This window comes from Ambystoma mexicanum, chromosome 4p (assembly GCF_040938575.1).
Source record: "Ambystoma mexicanum isolate Mex_15411 chromosome 4p, UKY_AmexF1_1, whole genome shotgun sequence".
NCBI classification, from domain to species: domain Eukaryota; kingdom Metazoa; phylum Chordata; class Amphibia; order Caudata; family Ambystomatidae; genus Ambystoma; species Ambystoma mexicanum.
The window spans coordinates 1,157,275,103-1,157,295,683 of NC_090927.1; the positions used below are offsets into that span (position 1 = coordinate 1,157,275,103).

Here is a 20,581-nt window from a genome sequence, read left to right on the forward strand (position 1 = left end):
CTTGCTCAAGGCTAACCGGGGAGAGCACTATTGCAGACAATACAACTACATTTTTGATAGATGGAAGATTTAGACGTCTGCAGTTTTTAATAGTGGGATAAAGATTCAGCAAGTGATTTTACATTTCTTTGTATTTCTTCAACAAAGTAGCTGTTGCACACTTTGCCAGTGATATGTCATCAATTGGCTGTGTAAAATGTTAACAGGAGTGCTACCCAGGAGGATATAAGTGTCACTGTTTAGTCTTCTGAAATTATAATAAACGTATGCATAACAATTTCATTATTTCTAGGTGAATGATGGGGAAGAAACAGATCTTTTCCTTGTCAGCTGACATATGCCTTTCCAAATGCCGTTTTTTCCTTATAGCAGTCATATTATGTACACCTATTCAGAGCTGCTGAACATCACATTGCAAGATCTTACTCAGTTGCAGCTGAAAATACTTCCCTTCAGACCTACTTTGTATTTCATCAGTTAGAAATTAAGTTTAAAATGCCTTTGCCAGTGAGCTCCACAAGCGCATGCAGTTGCCATATTATAAAAAAAGACGTGGGCAAACAAACCAATGAAAGCCTTTAGGTTAAATAACATTGTGGTGGAAAATGGATGCAGAAAGCAAGACTTTCCTTTTCCTGTTTTATCGGGTGTAGCCAGCTAGAATTTCATTTATTAGGAATAAGCTTGATTTTCATTTCAAAGGTGACATGAATCAGTGGGCTTGCTCGGGAACAGGTTGATTAGACTATCTTAAGACACTGAAGATCGGGTAGGACAAATTTGTGAAATACATGTGAATGACTAAAAGTTCACTAAAAAAGTTCAAAAATAGATAACGAAAGCTGATTTTTCTCTCAACATGCCCAAATCCTCCTAGACTAAAAGCTACAAGCGATCGTGAGAAACAAATGCTGAATCTTAAGAAACCCTACTAGCCATGGTTTACAAGTTATTTAAAATCACACTAAAGCTTTCAGGCTTGCATCAACGTTATGTAATCTTAGCATAGACCAAGCATATAGACAAAGCAGAAGCGATTTTGGATAGGTCAAGTGGCACCACCATTACATTCAAATCCAGTCATGGGAATGGTGCAGTGTGACCATAAGTAAATGGTATCACACAAAGGCAAGGGTTTTATGCCTCTATGGATCAGAATTATGGCGGTTTGGAAAAATCAACAAAATAATCACACTAGAAAAGATTTTTCTAAAAAAAGTATGCCTGCCCAAAAGTACCTCAAACATATCTTTAAAACGTGAGCCGAGTAGCCGCAGCAAATGGAGCTCAATCCGTCCTCCTTATTGACATAGTGTTTCTCTGTTGAATCAAGGAGGTGTGTAATCGATCCTCCATCCCTGATCAAGAGGGGTACCCTCATGCTGCTGGAATGATGATTAACAGTGAAGTAGCTACCTGCGCTAGTGCTTTGTGGTGCCTGCCATGGGCGAAGTGTTACAGCGCTTGGAACTGGCGAGGAATGAACAGCGGGAAAGCGGGGAGGCAGGAGGACCCCCACTACTGAGACAGCCTGGTCGCTCACCCTGGCTGGTGTGCCTTGTGAGCAGCGAACAAGAGGAGGAAGGCTGGGTTGGAACCCCGACCTGCTGAGGGCAATTGCCACATCCTGATATGGAGAAGCTCTTGTGGGGCTGACTAAAGAGGTGTACGGGAACTGCAGCTGAGGAGGGGGACAATGTACAAGCCACTTGGTGTATGAGAATGCATGAACATGGCCTTTGGCACTGATCATGAGGCGTGAGTGACATCGACTATTATATTTGAATGACAGCCACTTCCCGGAACTCAGTGAAGGGGTAGAGTTACCACCTCTCCCACAGTACATCATTGCATCAGGGGGATTTCAGAAGAGTTTACTGCACTTACAGTGCTTTTGGCTTTTTGCAGATGTAGAGAGGGAGAATACAAGTTACGGGAGAGGGGGAAAAAAGGTCAAAGGTCTCCCAGGGACTGGACCGATTCAGAAGTTGTGGGTATCTAGAACACATCAGGACAGGGACTACAAGAAAGTACTATGGCAACATCCAGTGGACTTGTGGCGGGAGCAATTTCGAACACGTTAACTAAAGACTATCTGCAACAAGGACTGAAAGCCTCTCAGGAATCTTTTATGGCATCTTTCCAGGTGCAATTCCAGTCGAAAACAGATCTGGCTAAGTCAATTGTGGAACTGAAAGGGGAAATCTCCCAATTGGGGGAAGAGGACAGACACAGTGGAGAGGGTATTGCACGACACTACTAATGAGATGCAAGTGAACAATGAACTTCTGGAACAATTGTGTATGGCGTCCCATAATTGGAGCTTCAAACAGAAGACTTGGAAAATAGATCTCGGCGTTCCAACATCCCTATTAGACATATCTCTGAAGAGGTCAGTGACAAGGATCTTAAATTTCAAGTCCAAACCTTACTTGCGGAGCTCCTGGGAGCTACCTTGGCGGATCCGAAGGGAGGAGGGGGAAATCTGTGCCCATGGGACATCCTTGCAGCTTTGATGTCATATGTGCAGAAAGAAGGGATACAATATGTCTAAATAGGTATAAAGAATCCCTATTAACATGAAAACATTCTACTCCACCAACAGGGATATAGATATATGTAATACAATAAAGAGCAAGATGATACGTGTTGTTTACTTGCCTACAACACCCTCGCACAAGAAATCTATAAGGTTTTCCAGCATCACTAGTCCTGAAAAAATGGACCGTCTGCTATAACTGATTTACACAAATGTATAACAAGTTTATTATTCAAATAATTTAAACTGAATTTAAACAAAAACACTACCCTCACCTAACACAGTGTACTAAACATTAAAAAACAAATATAAAACAAATATAAAACATCAGATAACTTATTTATACGACACAGAAGATATCACATAACACACAAAAAAATCTCAATGTGTCACTAAAACAACTAGCATCCCAACATGTTTCTGTTCTTAACTGCCCAGTTCAGGCTTTTCAGGGGATAAATTTAAAAGCATCCACTAATCTCTTCCACACCGTGTTGAAAGGGTAGATTCAGGCACCCAAGAGGGTAAAAGGAAAACAAACTCCAAGCCTTTAAATGGTGAAACTTCAAAGCACGTCACAGGATGACAAATTTGCTGGTTTCCCTCCAAATGAGAAATCAATACTTCAACAAAGCGTCACAGTCCGCTAGAGTATCGCCACACCTCCACAAATGTAGGGATCAAGACTGCAATTCACAATTCAGTAATGAACAAGTTGAAATGGAAACATCCATATGATCAAGCAATAAAGTACAGAGTCAATCTATACACCCAGAGGGGTTTATTCACTCCACTTGCAGCATTCAAACATACTCGGCCAGCACTCGATTCAGAGGAGCCATGGCTGCTGCACAATCTCAAAGCGTCTATGGTTGCAGACATGCAGACATGTCTGCTCTACACACGCACACCCGTCCGCGCTACTTACACATACACGTCCGTTCTACATATACATACGTCCGCACTACACACTCCTGTTCACTTTACACACACTCCGGTTCGCTTTACACACACCCATGTCCGCTCTACACCTACATCTATACATCTGCTCTATATACACACATACGTCTGCTCCACACATGCACACGTCTGTACTAAACATACATACGTCTGCTCCAGACACATACATACACACACGTCCGATCTACAGACACACATCCATGTGCGCTCTACGCCTGCATGTCCGCTCTGCACGCACACGTCCGCTCTATACACACGCACACATCCATTCTAAACACACACACGTCCGTTCTGTACACACGTAAGTTCGCTCTACACATGTACACACGTTCGTTCTACACGTGCATACACGTCCGCTCTATACATACAGATGTCTGCTCCACACATGCACACACGTCTGCTCTACACACGCACACACGTCCGTGCTACATACACATCCATGTCCGTTCTACATACACATACGTCACGCTCTACAGACATCTATGTCCGCTTTACACACATCCACGTCCGCTCTACACCCACACACGTCCGCTCTACACAACACACAACACACGTCTGCTTTACAGACACACATACATCTGTTCTGCTCGCATACCTACGTCCGCTCTATACATACTCACGTCCGCACTGCACACACCCACGTCCGCTCTACACACATAATTCCGTTTTACAATGTACGTCCGCTCCACACTCATACGACAGCTATACGTACATACGTCATCTCGACGCATTCGTGCGCTCCACACACTCTCTCTACGCACTCGTCTGCTCCACATATCGGTCCGCTCCATATACCCGTCCGCACGACACACCCGTCGGTACACGTCGGCTCCACGCACACATTCCCTCAGGGCACCCATCTGTTCCGCGCATCCATCCGCTCCATGCGCTTAACCGCTTCGCGCACTCAGTCGCTCAGCGCACTCATTTGCTCTGTGCGCACATGCGCTCAGCGCACTCATTTGCTCAATACGTTGGTCCGCTCTATGCGCTTGTTCGCCCTTATAGGTTCATCCGTTCTTATACACTCATTCGCTCAATATATTCGTACGCTCTATACGCTCGCCTGCTCAATACACTCATCCATTCAATATTTTCATCTGCTCTACATATTTATCAGTCCCTTGTGCTCATGCGGGTTTATACCTCCCTCAGTGCTTATACATTCATTCGCTCTATACAATCATCCGTTTGGTACGTCAGTTCAGTCATTTGGTCTAGACGTTTCTCTGTCCTATTCAATCGTCTGGTTTATGCCTTCATCGCCTCCACGCAACGTTCCCGTTTATGCGTTTGTCCGCTCTAAACATTCATTGGTTTTATACATTTGCTTTACTCATCTTGTTGATATTTCGCTGTTATGACCTATTCACGTTGTTCTTTAGTTTACATTGGTGGTTATTGGTTGTCGATTTCTCGCTTGGATTTTGATGTTATACTATTATTTGTCATATTGCAGTTCGAGATCTAGTAGTTTGTTGGGCTGGTAATATTGCAGTGGTGTTATTCAGTTTGAGTTAGTTTTAGCACAGGGTTGGTTTTAGGGGAAGAGCCAAGTTTACAATAGTTTGCGGAGGGATATTAGATCCTCTGTTAGGCGGATGTGGGGTGGCAGCGTGTTCCACAGCTTGGGGGCCAAGGCTGAGAATGATGACCCACCTAACTTGACTGAGTTTGTTTTAGGTACGACCAGGAGGGCGGCCGAGCTAGATCTTAGAGTGCGTGGTGGGTGATAGGGTTTTAACTTATCTTGAAGATATTGAGGTCCGGTTTTATGCAGCGCTCGGTGAGAAATGCATAGGGTTTTGAAAGACACCCTTCGGGCTACTGGAAGCCAGTGTAGAGTTTTGAGAGCAGGGGAGATGTGGTCCCTTGGTCCGAGTGCAAGTAGTAGTTTGGCTGCTGCGTTTTGAGCTCTTTGTAGTTTATTCAGCTGGTAGGTGTGGATTCCAAGGTAGAGTGGGTTGGCGTAGTCTAGTCTTGATATGACAATTGCTTGGACTGCGGAGAGTCTGTTGGGAAAGGAGAGGTATGGAAAGATGCGCCTGAGAGTTTTAAGGTGGTAATGGCAGGACTTTGAGACATTGTTGACTTGGCACGAGAGTGTTAGGTCAGAGTCAAGAGTGCATCCAAGGTTTTTTACAGATTTAGAGGGGGTTGGAGACTTGCCCATGGTTGATGGCCAGGGTAGTGGGTGTGGAAGAAGTTCAGAGTTGCCACATACCAGGATTTCTGTTTTGGGGGCATTTCTATGAAGGATTGGGAAGGTCTATGGAAAGTTCCTGTTAGGATGAAGATTGATCTGAATCTGCAGTTTATTCAGCAGAGGATTCCAAGCGGAAGTTAATAATCTGCTCTTTTCTTGTTTCCACATGAGGGCGAAGTTGCCCAGGTTGGGGAGGGAAGCGATGTGCTCCACACCAGGAGTGTGGGAGTTTTTTTTAGGTTTGAGGGAAGGCAAAAAAGGGATGTAATGGGGAGTTGAGAGGGCTAGTACAGTGCACAGGGTGAAAGGGAATGATTGTTGCTTTGGGGTAGGAAGAGTGAGAAACGCTTTGTGGTGGGGAATTCAGTTGGATTACGTTACATTGAGGTGGTTAACACAAAATGTGAGGGGTTTGAAATCCCCTCTTAAAAGGAAGAAATTGGAGCTTTTCACTAGGGGTTACAGACCTGACATGGTGGCGCTTCAGAAGACAGTTTTTGCACGAGACCGAGGAAATATCACGTTGAAGAATGACTCCCACATATTGCATGCCAAAACTAAAATGGCAGGGGTCGTAGTGGCCTTTAGAGAGGGAAATTGTCAGAACTGTAGGTCTTGACTAGAAGCAACAACCTTCTAGGAGTCACCATGAAGGATCCTCTTTGTGGAAATCATACTACTGCCCGTTCTGATTTAGACAGGGAGGCGACTATGATAACCAAGTAGAAGTGACACTTCACATGGATACTCTGGCCCTTCAAGCAGGAGCTGCAGTGGGAACAATAATCAATTAACTGCAAATAAATTGATGTTCTATTCCCCTCATAATTTAGAAGGGATTACCTTAACCACCCGACTTGGGGCGCAATCCACCGGAGTACCTTGGTGTGCGCTTGAAATGGATTTAAGGATAAGGGTCTTGAGGACAAAAGAAGTCTTAGTCATGGATATACAAAATAGTGGCAGCAAGGAACAGACCGACAGAGGATACAGTCTGTGATACACAAGGTAAGCTAAATACCTATTTTTCAAAGTTCACCTCGCTGGATCTGTGCAGCAAGAAGCCGGGTCTCGCAGCTGCCTTGCTCTTATTGTGTTGGTTCACCAGCAATGGCTGTACGCTGATGCATGATGTTGGTTACCATCTTGGAATGGGGAGTTTGACTCAACCTGGTGGCCATCTTGGGAAGGGGAGTTTGACTCAAACCGGAGGGCATCTTGGAGGTGGGTTCATGGCTCGCTTGGGGACACAGTGGAATGCGGGAGTCTGGCAAAGGCAGCCATGTCCATCGGGTCTGCCAGAGTCAGTCTTGAAGGAGCAGGGCATGCCTGGTTCGGACTGAAATCCTAACAGCACGTCCCCCTTCTAGGGCCCCCTTTTTGGGAAGAAACAGTATACCACCCTGGGTCACCTGGGTGATTCATGTGGAATTAACTGACTTTTTGAGCATTGAGATCAATGGCGGGTACCAAGGACCAGTCTTCTGGACCATAGCCCTTCCAGTCCATCAGATATTCTATCCTGTTTCTTTACCTTCTGGAATCTAATAGCCGAGAGACCTTGTATTATTCCTCTGATCCTACTGCTGGGGTATCGTGGTTTATTTGGTCAGGAAAGGATCAGGAATGACACACTGGTTTCCAACGTGATATGTGAAAAACTGAGTGGATCTTGTAAGAATTTGGAAGGGACAACTGTACTACCACTGGGTTAAATACTTTGACTGCAAAGGGTCCGATATAGCAGGTCTTTAGTTTATGAAGACAAGCAGGTATGTGAATGTGTTTTGTGGATAACCAGACCATATCGTTGGTTACATATGTATTTATTTTATTTTTTTCAAATATGTTTATTTTGAAACAAAGCAGAAAACAAGTACAATTATGCATTACTTCCGCACCCCAGACATATTTCTCCTCCTCCCCTCCCTGCCCCATCCCCCGCCATGGGTGTCTGATCGGGTTAGTGTCTTGGAGGTAGGGGCTCCCTCCTCTTCCTCTTCATGCTTCACTCCCCTCAGTAGGTGTACTCCCACCACACAGAATCCGCTTGGCCTGCTGGGGCTTGTATGTGAGGGCTGGGAACTTTTGGTCGTAATCCAGAAATGGGCCCCAGATGTTTTGGAAACGGTATAGAGATCCCGCTCTGGCTGCTGTCACCTTCTCTGCAATGAGGATGTCCCATATTTTGGTCCACCACAGGGGCAGCAGTGGTCCTTCCCTGCATATGTATTTATTTTAACATTTGTGTAACACCCAGACCCACTGGTATCACAGCGTTTGTACACAAGGATACAGAAGAACGGTTTCCAAAACACTAAATTGATATGGTAAAAGTCAGAACAAAGTAGGATGCAGCACATGCGTAAGAACTAGTCATACTTGTTGAATAACCACGTTTTCAAAAGTTTCTTGAATGCAGGGTATGAGGGATAATTTCTTAAGTGCAGCGGAAGAGTTCCAGAGGGAAGGAGTTGTGGTGCTGAAGCTCACTCCACCTGCTCTGGCAAATTTAAAGCGTGGGACAGCTAGGGTAAGCTGGTTGGAGGAGCGCAGTGTGCGACAGTGCTGTTTCCTTGCAATACAGCCACCAAAGTATTGTGGGGGATTTGTTGTAGATGCAGCGGTGCACAATGGTCAAAGTTTTGAAGTCAATCCATGCTTTTATAGGTAGCCAGTGGACTTCCTGATGAGTTGCAGATATGTGGTCCGATGTGCAGATGCCCAGAGCCGCACACAGAGCTTTGTTTTGAAGCAGCTGTAACTTTACTAGGTTGGAGGCAGATGTAGCCTTGAATAGGGCGTTAAAGTAGTCAAGGTTGCTCAGAATGATGGCTTTTGAGAGCGCAACACAGATGTTAGGGCTCAGGAACGGTCTACTTAACGAAATACGTTTTGCGGTGTGGGCAGTTGAGGATGCGAGGGCATTGACAAGCCTTGTCATAGATAGTTCAGCGTCAAGTTATACCCCCATGCTTTCGGAATTTTTGAGGACAGGGATGGTAGTTCTGTCAATGATGGAGGAGTAAGAGGGGTAGAGGGATTTGAGATGGGAGGGGGATCCCACAATGAGTAGCACAGTATTCTCATCATTGAGGCAGAGGTTGTGGGTGGCCATCCAGGACTGAATGATGCAGAAGACTTTGTCAATGGTGTTGGAGTCACTACAGTGGTTGCTGGAAAGCGGGAAGAGGACTTGCGTGCCGTCCGCAATGTAGGTGTAGGTGATGCCCAGTGTATCGAGTATGTCAAAGAGAAGTTTGGTTTAAGTGTTGTAGAGGTTAGGGAAGAGGCAGGAGCCTTGCGGGATACCAAGAGGGACAGAGATAGTGTCGGCTGCGTGGTTGTCCATGAAGACATAGCTAGGGCCCAGAATACTTTTCTTATCAGCATACTTTTTTGCCTCCTGTTGGCCATGTGTTAGACGTTGTGGTGTATCTTTGTGCCCTGCTTGTAAAAGCAGGACCATGTCTTGAGCAGCTGGGATAGGGGCAGTATAGGAGGTGATTAAAGGAAGGGAGATGGGATGTAGCCCGTACTATACATGAAAGGGTGTGTCTTGTAGTGAGGTGTGAAAAGCATTGTTATATGCAAATTCAGCAATGGTAAGAGCAATACCCCGTTCCCTTCATGTTCAGTAGTGTAACATTGCAAGTATTGGTCCAGGGTCTGAATGACTACTTCGGTCTGTCCGTCCCCTTGGGGATCATAATCGTAGGGATATAGTCAATGCCTTGGCTATCGCTTTCCAGAAAGTGGAAATTACTTGTGTCGCTCAATCGGTTATTATGTTGCGAGGGAGTCCATGATGTCTAAATATATTTAATAAATGCTTTTGCAAGTTGAGAAGCTAATGAATTTGAGGTAGGGCAATGAAATGGCCTAACTAGGAGCAGGAATCCACTACTGTCCACATGACAGTACATCCTTCTGTGCGTGGGAGGTCTGTCATAAAATCCATTGAACACCTATGTAATGGGTATTCAGGAAGTGAGAACGGCATTAGTAGATCCATTGGAGATGTTCTAGGAGATTTAGAACGGGCACACACAACACATGCTTACAAATAGTCTTTTACATCTCTTCTCATGGTGTTCCACCACACATATTTTTCTAGGTTCTAAAGGGTTTTGTGGATTCCTAAATGCTCCACACAAGGTAGATCATGACACCATATGAGGGCCGTTCAATACTTCTTCGGGGGTAGCCAAAACGGAGTCCCCTTGAAATATAGTCTCTGTTTCTGAAGGATGAGTGGCCGGGAACTCCTTTCCAAACGTAGGTGAATAAGCACCTTTCAGTTCTTACCATAGTGAACGGGTCCTGTAGTGAGAGTAAGTATCATGTTCTTTGGAACAAAGGGAATACCTGTAGTTTCCTCTTGTTCCATGGCACAGCGTCTGGACAGAGCGTCTGTTTTAGTGTTGGTGTTTTCAGGTTTATAGGTAAAAAAATCAAAACGTGAAAAAAATGGATCCAGTAAGTTCTGTCTCTGATTTATTGCTGTGGCAGTCTTTAAGAATTCCAAGTTCCTATGGTCAGTGAGAACTGTGATAGGATGCCTATCACTTTCTAACAGGTGCCTCCAAGTAATTAAGGCATCTTTGATAGCAAGGAGTTCTTTTTCAAATATGTTGCAATTCTGTTCGACTTGGGAAAGAGTTTGCAAATGATACACTATAGGGTGCATTTGACCTGGATCAGGGGTTTTCTGCAAGAGTAAGGCCGCCTTATAACAAAACTGGAAGCATCAGCCTCCACTACAAATGGCAAACGTGGATCAGGAAGATGCAGAATAGGAACAGACGTGATCATGTTTGGAGTTCTGTAAAAGCATCTTGGATGCCTTGATCCCAACGAAGGGGATGTTTTTCTTGAGTAGGCGAGTGAAAGGGATGAGTACCTGGGAATAGTCGGGGATAAATCGCCTATCAAAATGAGAAAACTCCCAATAATCCTTGTAGGTTTTTCACTCTTCAGGGTACAGGCCACATAAGAATGGCATCAATCTTAGCAGGATCCATCTCGACACCTCGAGGGGATGGGATATATCCAAGATATGAGATCCTCTCTTGATGAAAGACATTTAGAAATCTTGGTATATAAAGGCTGGTCTCTTAACCTCGTCAGGACTTCCCTGATATGTTGAACATGTACCCTAAGGGTCTGGAGTAGATTAGTATATCATCCAGATAAATGACTATGTAGACATCTAGAATATCTTTGAATATATAATTTAGGAAGTGTTGGAAGGATTACATAATCCTAATGGCATTACGAGATACTCATAATGACTGAATCGGGTTTGGAAAGCCGTCTTCCACCCGTCCCCGGGAAATATCCGAAACAGGTTGTTAGCACCCCTGAGATCTAGTTTGGTATATACAAGGACGTTCTTTGCTCGATCTAATAGAACTTGTATTAAAAGGTAGGGGATACCTGTTCTTTACTGTAATAGCATTCAACTGCCTATAGTCTACGCAGGGCCCAAATTCGGTATCAACCTCAAGTTTTATTAGCATTTTATAATGTAACATTTAACAGTTTGTTGGCATAACAATTAATATAACGATTCAGATGGATCATGAACCCCCTTAACTGTTACCTATGTGCGGTTCTGCCTCCCTTCTTCCCTCCTTCCCCCCGTGCCCACCTACAGTCCCTCCCCCAGCTAACACACAGCTCCTACAACCATTGGTAACCATATGAGGTTCGAGGCAATGTTCAAACATTCTCTTAACTTCAGCTAACTGTATTTTGGGATAATCAAATCTTAACCCTTGATTCATTAAGAACATGCGTCATGTATTCCATTTCGTATATTCCCCTGACTTTTCTGAGCCACGCCTCCTCTGTTTTTTTTTTTCACACTTCCAATATTGTGCCACAGCATCTGGCCGCCCACCAACATGGAGCGGGTCATATGATTTCCCTGATCTGCCCCCTCGTTTGTGTACCATACTCCAAATAGGAGGCCCCCACAGTGACAGTTCTCTTGAGATCCCATCTATCCCCTTGATCCATGATAGGACCTCCCCCCAATAGATCTGAATATAGGCACATCCCCCACCACATGTGAGCGAAGTCGCCGCGCGGCTGCCGGCATCTCAGGCACTGTGCGTCTGCGCCCGGGTACATCTAAGCTAGTAGGACCGGAGGATGGTGCCAGCGGTGTATGATCTTATGTGCCTGAATCCTGTACTGGAGTGAGGCAGAAGACTGTGACCCTTATGCACATGTTTAGTCATAGGTCGTCTGTTATGTCCCTTTGCAGATCTTTCGCCCATCTTTCCCTGGCCACTGCGCCCTGTATAAGGTCCACCTTCAACTATGTCTTATACAAGCATGCTATGCGACCCTTTATGTCTCTATTTTGCATGAGTGTTAACTCAAAGGGGGCGAGGTCCCTACGCAAAGTTGTTTCCCCATCTTGAATCATTGAGAGCTCCCATCAACTCCAAATAGTGGAATGGAGACAGTTGGCCGATTTGCAGGAGGTCCTCCAGTAATCCCAGTGATACAAACTCGCCCCCCCCGCTCGTCCCATATCTGCCCTGATCTGCTCAGGCCCGTATCATATCATTGTTGGAACTGCAGGGGTTCTGCTATCAGATTTCTCACTGGGAGAGCCCAGATGCAACTCAGTGGTGAGGGCCATGTCATGATCCACCTTGTGTTATTTCCCCCTTTCCAGATCAACCATAACACCTTTAGGATGGGGTGTCGCAGAATTCTACTTGGGACATCTCTCTGAGGCACCCATAGCCACTCCCCCAGGGAAACCAGATTGAAGATCGAGTTGTCCATGTCCACCTACTGCTTTCCTGACTGTGGCTCTAGGTGGTCCATAAGTATGCATAACTGTGCCCCTTTATAGTAGACCTCCAAGTCTGGGAGTCCGACCCCCTCCCCCTCTTCCTTCGCCATAGTGAGTGATCTAAAAGCTATTCTGGGTCTTTTCCCTGCCCACAGGAATATCAGAGGCCTTCGTTTAGCCATCTCAGGGAAGTGTATAGGGATTATCGCTGGGAGAATCTGGAATAAGAATATGAATTTGGGGAGGACTGTCATCTTCAGACAGTTCAGCCTAGCCATCCATGAGAGGTTAAGCCTGGACCAACACTCCGGGTCTGTCTTGATTTTTTCCCCAAGGGCGGGGGGCGGTGGCTAATTTTTGTCCAACAGATGGCTGAGGTCCCTCGGGATCTTGACTTCCAAGTAGCGGAACCCTTCTCCCCCTACATTAGAACCCAGCCCCGTCATGTATGCACCATTCTGCTCTTTTCCTGGCCAAATCCGGTGCGCCACTGATTTGTTTTGGTTTACCTTGAACCCTGATAACTGTCCGTATGTTTCCAACCTTTCTTTTTTTTTTTTTTAAACTTTTCTTTATTGGCAAGAAGCAGTAGCTGGCGCGTTACATGTTATAACAACAACACAGATTACATATTTTAAAGAGTGGATGACAATGCAAAGACTCTACAGAAGGTTGCATATATTCATGAAAGCGGGTTAATTACAACAGGGCCATTCATCGTATAACTTGATCAATCCCCTGCTCAGGAGATGGGGGAGAAGACAGAAGCTCCAAGTCAACCTGCTGTTCAGATAGCTACAAATCTCAGTCCATACATTTTTAGGTCGAGCATTCCCAGGCAACGTGTTGATATAGTCCTCCTCACACATTTGTGTCCAGGTAAGGGCTTTTAACCACATCTCCAGTGAAGGGGGGGGATCGACGCTTCCAACACTGCAGGATGCATTTCTTGGCCACTATCGCCGCCACATTCAGAAATATAGCGACCCGCCTTGCCTCAGTCGCCTCCCAGAGCCCGAACAATAGAGCCAGGGGGGTCGGGGTCAATCCGGAACCCCACCATCTCTGAGAGGGCCCCAAGCACCGCCTCCCAAAACAGAGCCAATGCCCCACAGGACCAGAACATGTGGGCGTGGTCCGCATCGCTGGATCTACATCTCTGGCAGGGGTGGGAGTGATCCCGTGCAAATTTCCCAACCACGTGAGGAGTGTAGTACAGGCGATTTAGTAACTTGTATTGAACACATCTAACTCTGAAATTGAGGGAAACCTTGCGTGTATGCATGCACATTTTGGCCCACATACCATCAGTGATGTCTAACCCCAGCTCGCGGCTCCAAGCATCCCGGACAGTGTGGGGGGGTTCTACAGCTCGCGACATCAACATTTTATATAGGGCGGACACTATGCCCCTACCCCCTGTGGAAATTCGCAATGTAGCAGATCTCGGGGGACTCCGGGGGTTCGTCCGGATACGAAGGCCACATGTCTTGGACTGCCGCTCTGAGTCTAAAGTATTGCAGCAGCTCCAATGAGGACTTGGAGTGCCCTGGCCTCCACGTCTGCGGGGTGATAAATTTCCCATCGGGGAACAAGGCGGAGAATGACCGGTATCCCAGGTCCAACCAGTGACGCATAAGAAGCTTATCCTGTGTGGGGGTAAGGCCCGGGAGTGACCACAAGGGAAACCATTTTGTAGTACGGGTGGGAGCCAGAGCGGGGTAGCAGAAACTGTCGCCACGCCCTGATAGTGGAGGCCACTGGGTCAGCAGGGGCGTCCGAGCGATACGAGTGGAAAAGGATCAGGGACATGACATTTACCTCACCAGTCGCAAGGAGCTCAAGCTTAACATGCGGGGGAGGGTCCTGGTGCTGGTACCAGTGTGTAGCGTGCGGAGCCTGTGCGGCTGTCCAGTACTGGGTGAGATCCGGTGCATTGAAGCCCCCTTTCTCGTAGGGTAGTGTCATATGTTGCCAATTCCTGCGCACGGCACCAGAATGCCATAGAAAGTGGGCGCACCCCGCATTCAAGTCCGCAAAATATTGTTTCCCGGGCCAGAGTGGACGTTAGCAAATATGTATAGGAGCTTTGGAACTATGATCATTTTTATTAGGGACAGCCTCCCTGATAGTGAGAGGGGGAGGTACACCATTTTTTCATCCTGGCCTCAGTATATTGCGCGGCAGCCCCATAGTTATCAGCCAAAAGAGAGGATTTCGAGAGGGACACATGGACCCCCAGGTATTTGATGCCCTCAAGGGCCCACTTGAGCAGGAATTCGCATGCAGGTTGGGAAGTTGCAGTGTGAGGGGAAAGATTTCTGATTTAGTGTAGTTTATAGTGAAGCCCGAGAATGTGCCAATTTTGATTATTTCACAAATGATTGGGTCGAGATGGACCGAGGGGTCTCTAATATACAGAAGAACATCGTCTGCATAAAGTGATATAATTTCGGGGGGGTGTCCCGTAGCTGTATCCCTTTGCATGTATGGTTGTCTCTTACACTATCCGCCATGGGCTCAATAGCCATCGCGAACAGCAGGGGAGAGAATGGGCATCCCTGACGTGTCCCTCTGTGGAGGGTGAAGGAAGCTGATAGATGACAGTTAACCAGGACTTTGGCCACGGGGTTAGTATATAGCAGTTTAATGTAAGACAACATGCGCGGGCCGATCCCCATCTTCTCCAGCACCGCCCACAAGTATTGCCATGAAACCATGTCGAACGCCTTTTGGGCATCTAGTGTCACGGCAACCGCGTTGGCTTTGGGGTCAATCCTAGAGATGACATTGAAGATACGCCGAATGTTTAAGGCAGTGGAGCGGGCAGGGACAAAACCACTTTGATCCGGGTGGATCAAATATTTCATGATGGGGAGGAACCTATTTGCTATGATCTTGGTGAAAATTTTGCTGTCGGTATTAATTAGGGACAGAGGTCTGTAGGAGCCGCATTCATCAACAGGCTTACCCGGCTTGGGGAGCACAGTGATGACAGCCTCACGCAGGGACTGGGGAAGGGTAGCAAGACGTAGCGACTCATCCCAAACCTCGTAAAGACGCGGGGCAAGAAGTGCGACGTGCTCTTGATAGAACTCGGCAGTTAGGCCGTCTGGACTGGGGGCTTTTCCTTTAGGGAGGGCCGAGATGACCAAGGCGATCTCATCAAGGGTGAAGGGTGTATCTAATTGTACTTTAGTGGCTTGAGATATAAGGGACATTGGGATGCGGTCGAGGAGGGCATTCAGATCTTGCGGGCTGTGCTCCCGCTGCTGAGTATAAAGGGTTGCATAAAAATCTGCAAAGGTCTCAAGAATGGGCCGGTCGGACCAATGCCGCACTCCGTTATTGTCGATGATACTATCAATCCAGGCTCTGCCCCCCTCGGTCCGGGCCAGACGGGCAAGGGTTCGACCAGGCCTCTCCCCCTCGCCATACTTCCGGGCCGCAACGGGTCGGGCAAAGGATCTTATCTCGCTGAGGGCAAGGGACTCGAATGTGTCCAGTTCAGTTCGTATCTGTGCTAGCTTGGGTGGAGAAGGGGTGATAGCGTACTCACGCTCAAGTTCCTTAAGTTTTGACTCAGAGCAGCATAAAGAGTTCCTAATGTCTTTCAGGACCCCACCCTCCCTGGAGATACACATGCCTCTGATGAAAACCTTGAATGCCTCCCATCTCACCCCGTCTGTTGTGTTGTGGCGTTTGTTATTATCAAAAAACGAGGCGATATCTGCAAGGATGTCGGCCCTGAAGACAATATCATGAAGTGCCTCTGACTTAAAACGCCAGTTAGAGTGATGGGGGAGGGCCGGGTGCAAAGCTATGTCCAATGTGATCGGGGAGTGGTCAGACAGAGTGCGCGGCAGAATCTGCGTGTCGAGTGTTTTGCCCATGAGCCCAGCAGAAAGAAGGAAAAGATCAATTCTGGAATGACTGTCGTGGGCAGAGGAATAAAATGTAAACTCTTTAGACGTTGGGTAGAGCGCTCTTCAGGCATCGACCAGACCGGCAGTGACCATGTGTGCATGGAGGCGGCGAGCGGCCCTGGACATTATTCTGGGTGCAGCTCCGGATCTGTCCAATTCGGAGTCTAGAATGAGATTCATGTCCCCCCCCAGATAATTGGAACCCCAACATATCCTAGGAGCATGTCGATAATCTGATCAAAAAAATCAGGTGCATCTATGCTCGGAGCGCATGTGTTAACCAGAAGGCATTCTGTATTAGCGAGGAAACAGTGGAGGATCACGTACCTACCTTCACGATCTATGTGGCTGGTGCGCAGGGAGAATTCCAAGGACTTGTGAATTAAGGTGAAGACACTACTGGACTGTGAGGAGTACACCGTGTAATATTTGTTGGGGCTCCATGCCGGGGCGAGAGAGGAGGAGAGGTGTGAGAGGGCGTGGGTTTCTTGCAAGAGAAGTATTTTGACCCCGTATCTCTGGGCATATGCAGTAATCCTGCGTGCCTTTGTGAAGTTGCTGAGCCCTCTGACATTCCAAAACATTAGCCTAATAGCCATTCATTAGCATACACGGGGGATCCCAGTAACTTGTGGCATAATTTGTTGAATAAGTGCCGGCTAACAATACAATGACACGCTGCATCGCGCCATGAGCCACTACTACCTCGCCATTTTTATTATAACATCCCACAACTGTACCCTCCACCCCTCCATAACTGCCTCCCCCAACACAGCAGTGTCCAAAGACCCACCCAAAGGTCCAAAGCGAGCGTGCCAAACCCAACAGGGCAACACTTGCCTGCACACCCAACTGGGGCGCAACCAGTGATCATACCAAGCCAAACTCGGCGTTGCAACTGCAGCGGGGGTCGCTGCTGCCGTGGCCCCGACTTAAATGACTGATCGGTGGAATACACTGTATATCGTACAGCGGTAACACATGTCAAGTTTCTAGGAGACACCACAACAGAGTACGATTAGCAGAGGATATACAAAATAAAGGATCCAATGATCAGTGCAATACTCCGTAGATCGTACACCGGTATCACATGTTAAGTTTCAGGAGACATTACAACAAGTTATGACAAGCAATGGATATGCAAGAGAGGATTCATGAGATAGCAAGGAAAATGCAAGAGACAAGCGTGCCAATGGTATAATAAAAGGTTCAGGCATTGGGGGCGAGGCAGGCCACCTCAACCTTCTTCTAATGGCTCATCCACCGGGCCAGAGAGAGGAATATGGGACTCAATGAATTTCACTGCCTCTTCTGGGACCGTGAAAAAGTACAGCTTATTGCGATGGGTGAGCTTCAGCCTTGCGGGGAACAGCATGGCGTATTCCACTTTCCTCTCTCTGAGCAGCTTTTTCACACCATTAAATTGTCTGTGCTCCATTTGGACGTTGACAGAGAAGTCGGGAAAGATACGGATAGTCTGAGACTCCAGTTTCAGTTCAAGCTTTTCTCGAGCAGAATGTGATCCCTATCCCTGAAGCTGAGAACCTTAGCAATAATTGGTCTAGGGAAATCGCCCGGCTTGGGGCGGGGGGCCAGCACCCGATGAGCGCGTTCAATAGTGAAGAACAGGGAGAGTTGAGGTTTGCCCAAGAGGTCTCTCAGGAGGTTTTCAACAGCATGTTCCATTTTGCCTTTGAGGACTGCCTCCCGAACCCCCACAATGCGGATATTGTTCCTGCGGGATCTGGACTCTAAGTCGTCGCACTTCCCCTTGACTTGCTTCATATCGCGCACCAGGTCGGAGACCGTGTTTTGGAGCATGTGCACCTCATCCTCATTGGCCCCAATCCTGGTCTCGGCCTCAACCAGCCTAGCGCCGTGCTGATCCAATTTGGTGCGTAGTGAGGCTCCACTGGCGTTTATGTCATCTAATTTTTCATGGAATGACGCAAAGTTCTTTGCCATGGTCTCCATCAGTGTTGTAAGGTCTGGCTGAGGGGAACATGAGGGTGTGTCTGGTTCGTCCTGAGGCAAGGCGGCCCCCCCCTGCTCCTGTCTAGAGAGATCTTTGGCATACTTGTCCATTGCCCCAGTTTTGTTGGCCCCACATGACTTGCCGGACATGTTTGGTGAGACGCTAAGAGCCCAGAGGGCAGTTTTTGTAGAATGCACGTACCAGGCGTCAGGGCTCTTGGGGGCAAGGGTTCCAGGAGGGGCCACAGCCTCCCATCCAACGCAGGACCAACCGCTGTATAGGGGGTTAGGGCAAGGTATACACTAGGCAGGTGCGTTACGAGGTGCAAGTACCACTGTGCAAGAATGGGCAGTGCGTCAAGCTGTCTCGAGTGGCAGAGTAATTTAGAGGGGTTGCTGCCGAGGAAGGCACACCAGAGATCCAGTCGGGTTGCTGACAGTCAGTACCAGCTGTGTAGGGCACTGCAGGCCCAAGGCGGGCGAGGGGCGCTGGCAGGAGGATGCACAATCTGGAAAAGCTGTCAAGGTGCCACAGGCGGCAGCGCGATAGGGAGAGGGCAGCAATGAGAACAACAGGACCGGAGCAGTGCCACACGGGCCACCCGGGGGGTCCCGCAGGCTCAGCAGGGTTTAAGGCACATAGTCTCAAGGTAACCAGGTAGATGTGGGGGCAATTGTGTCCTATGAAGATGGGAGATCGCCGCCCTCAGGATTGACAAGTTGCAAGGGAGCGGTTCGCAGCAGTGCCAGGCCCCCTGCTCCTCACCTGTAAGTGGCAAAGTACTGAAGATGATGTAGGCAGTGGTCCAAGCACGGTGAGGCCCCCAACCAGGAGCGGCGGCCAGCCCACGAGGCGCCAGCAGAAGAGCCACGCCGTCTCCGGAGGACCGGGGCCACCCCAGCCACCACCACGGGGTCAAAGAACCCGGCGGAGAAGTCGCCAGGCAAATCAGGCCTGGTGTCCAAGCCGCGGGGGACTGCTCCAGCGGGCCCCGCGGCGTGATGAGTGGTGAATGGAGGAGGAACAGGATCCACCGGCCGCGGGGCGGCCCCTGGGGCAGGTGAAGAGGGAGGCCGCACGGGCGAGCCGCCGGCACCCGGCCACAAGGAGAGCAGACCGATGAAATGGAAGCGCCACTTAGTGGCGCGCGAGGGCCCGAAGCGGGGTCGGGCGGAAGAGCGACCAGGCCCACCGACCCAGCGGGAGACCACAGCACAGCTGGCAGGAGGAGATGGGCAGCCTGTCAGGTCAGGATAGCCGCCTCCGGGAACCAAAGGTAGTCGGGGGGGCCGCAGGTGAAGGACACGGCCCAAAATGCCTAAGGGACCGCAGCTATTGCGCGGCCAGAGCAAGAGCGGTCTGCCAAGACACCCCGATGACCGCTGTCCTCGCGGGGGGGGCGCTCCGGCAGCCCCCGCGGCTTGATGTAGTCGGCCCTAACCGCCTCCCTCGCTCTCCAAGGGCAGGTCGGCGAGGGGAGTCGTGTTAGGAGGGTGCAGGCACCAGGCGCTAGGCAGCTGGGCCCCGAAGCTGGGCGGGCGGAGAGGGAATCAGGCCTGCAGCTCAAATGTCAACACTCCGCACAGCAGGGCAGCCAGGCGAGGTAGGAGAGCCAACTCACGGAGGGCTCCGGTGGCCAAGGCCGCAACCCGACCACGCAGCCAAGGAGGCCTCAGCCGTCAGGCGGGCAGCACAGGAATAGAGCGGCCAGAGCTCCGATTTTCACCCAAAACAGATCAAAGCGTAGCTGAGTCAACCAGCAGCACGATGCCCGCCGCCTCAACCTCGGATAATAGATAGAACTGATGATTTAGGCGGATGAACAGCAGCCGGGCCACGGAGCAAGAAAGCTAGGCAGCCATCTTGCATGCTGCTCAACAGCGCCCCCATTTCCAACCTTTCTAACTATACCAGGGAAGCTTGGGAACGGGTGATATAGAAGAGTGCGTCATCCAGAAAAAGGCTGAGTTTTTTTTCCACCTTTCCCACCTTGACCCCTGTTAATGCCACTCTGCACCCTCACATCTATTGCCCAGGGTTCCATCACCAGGGCGTATAGGAGCGGTGATAGGGGGCAGCCCCTGCCTCGTTCCCCTAACTAGCCTAAACAATCGTGACTCCTCCCCGTTTCACTTCCACCCTAGCTCGGAGTTCCGGG

The 20,581-nt window shown here is 48.5% G+C and overlaps 1 protein-coding gene across 11 annotated transcripts in view; it reads right to left on the reverse strand.

Moving 5' to 3' along the window:
• MAP7 (microtubule associated protein 7) overlaps window positions 1-20,581 on the reverse strand; it is a 1,989,984-nt gene that overhangs the window by 1,216,344 nt on the left and 753,059 nt on the right. The window lies entirely within an intron of this gene.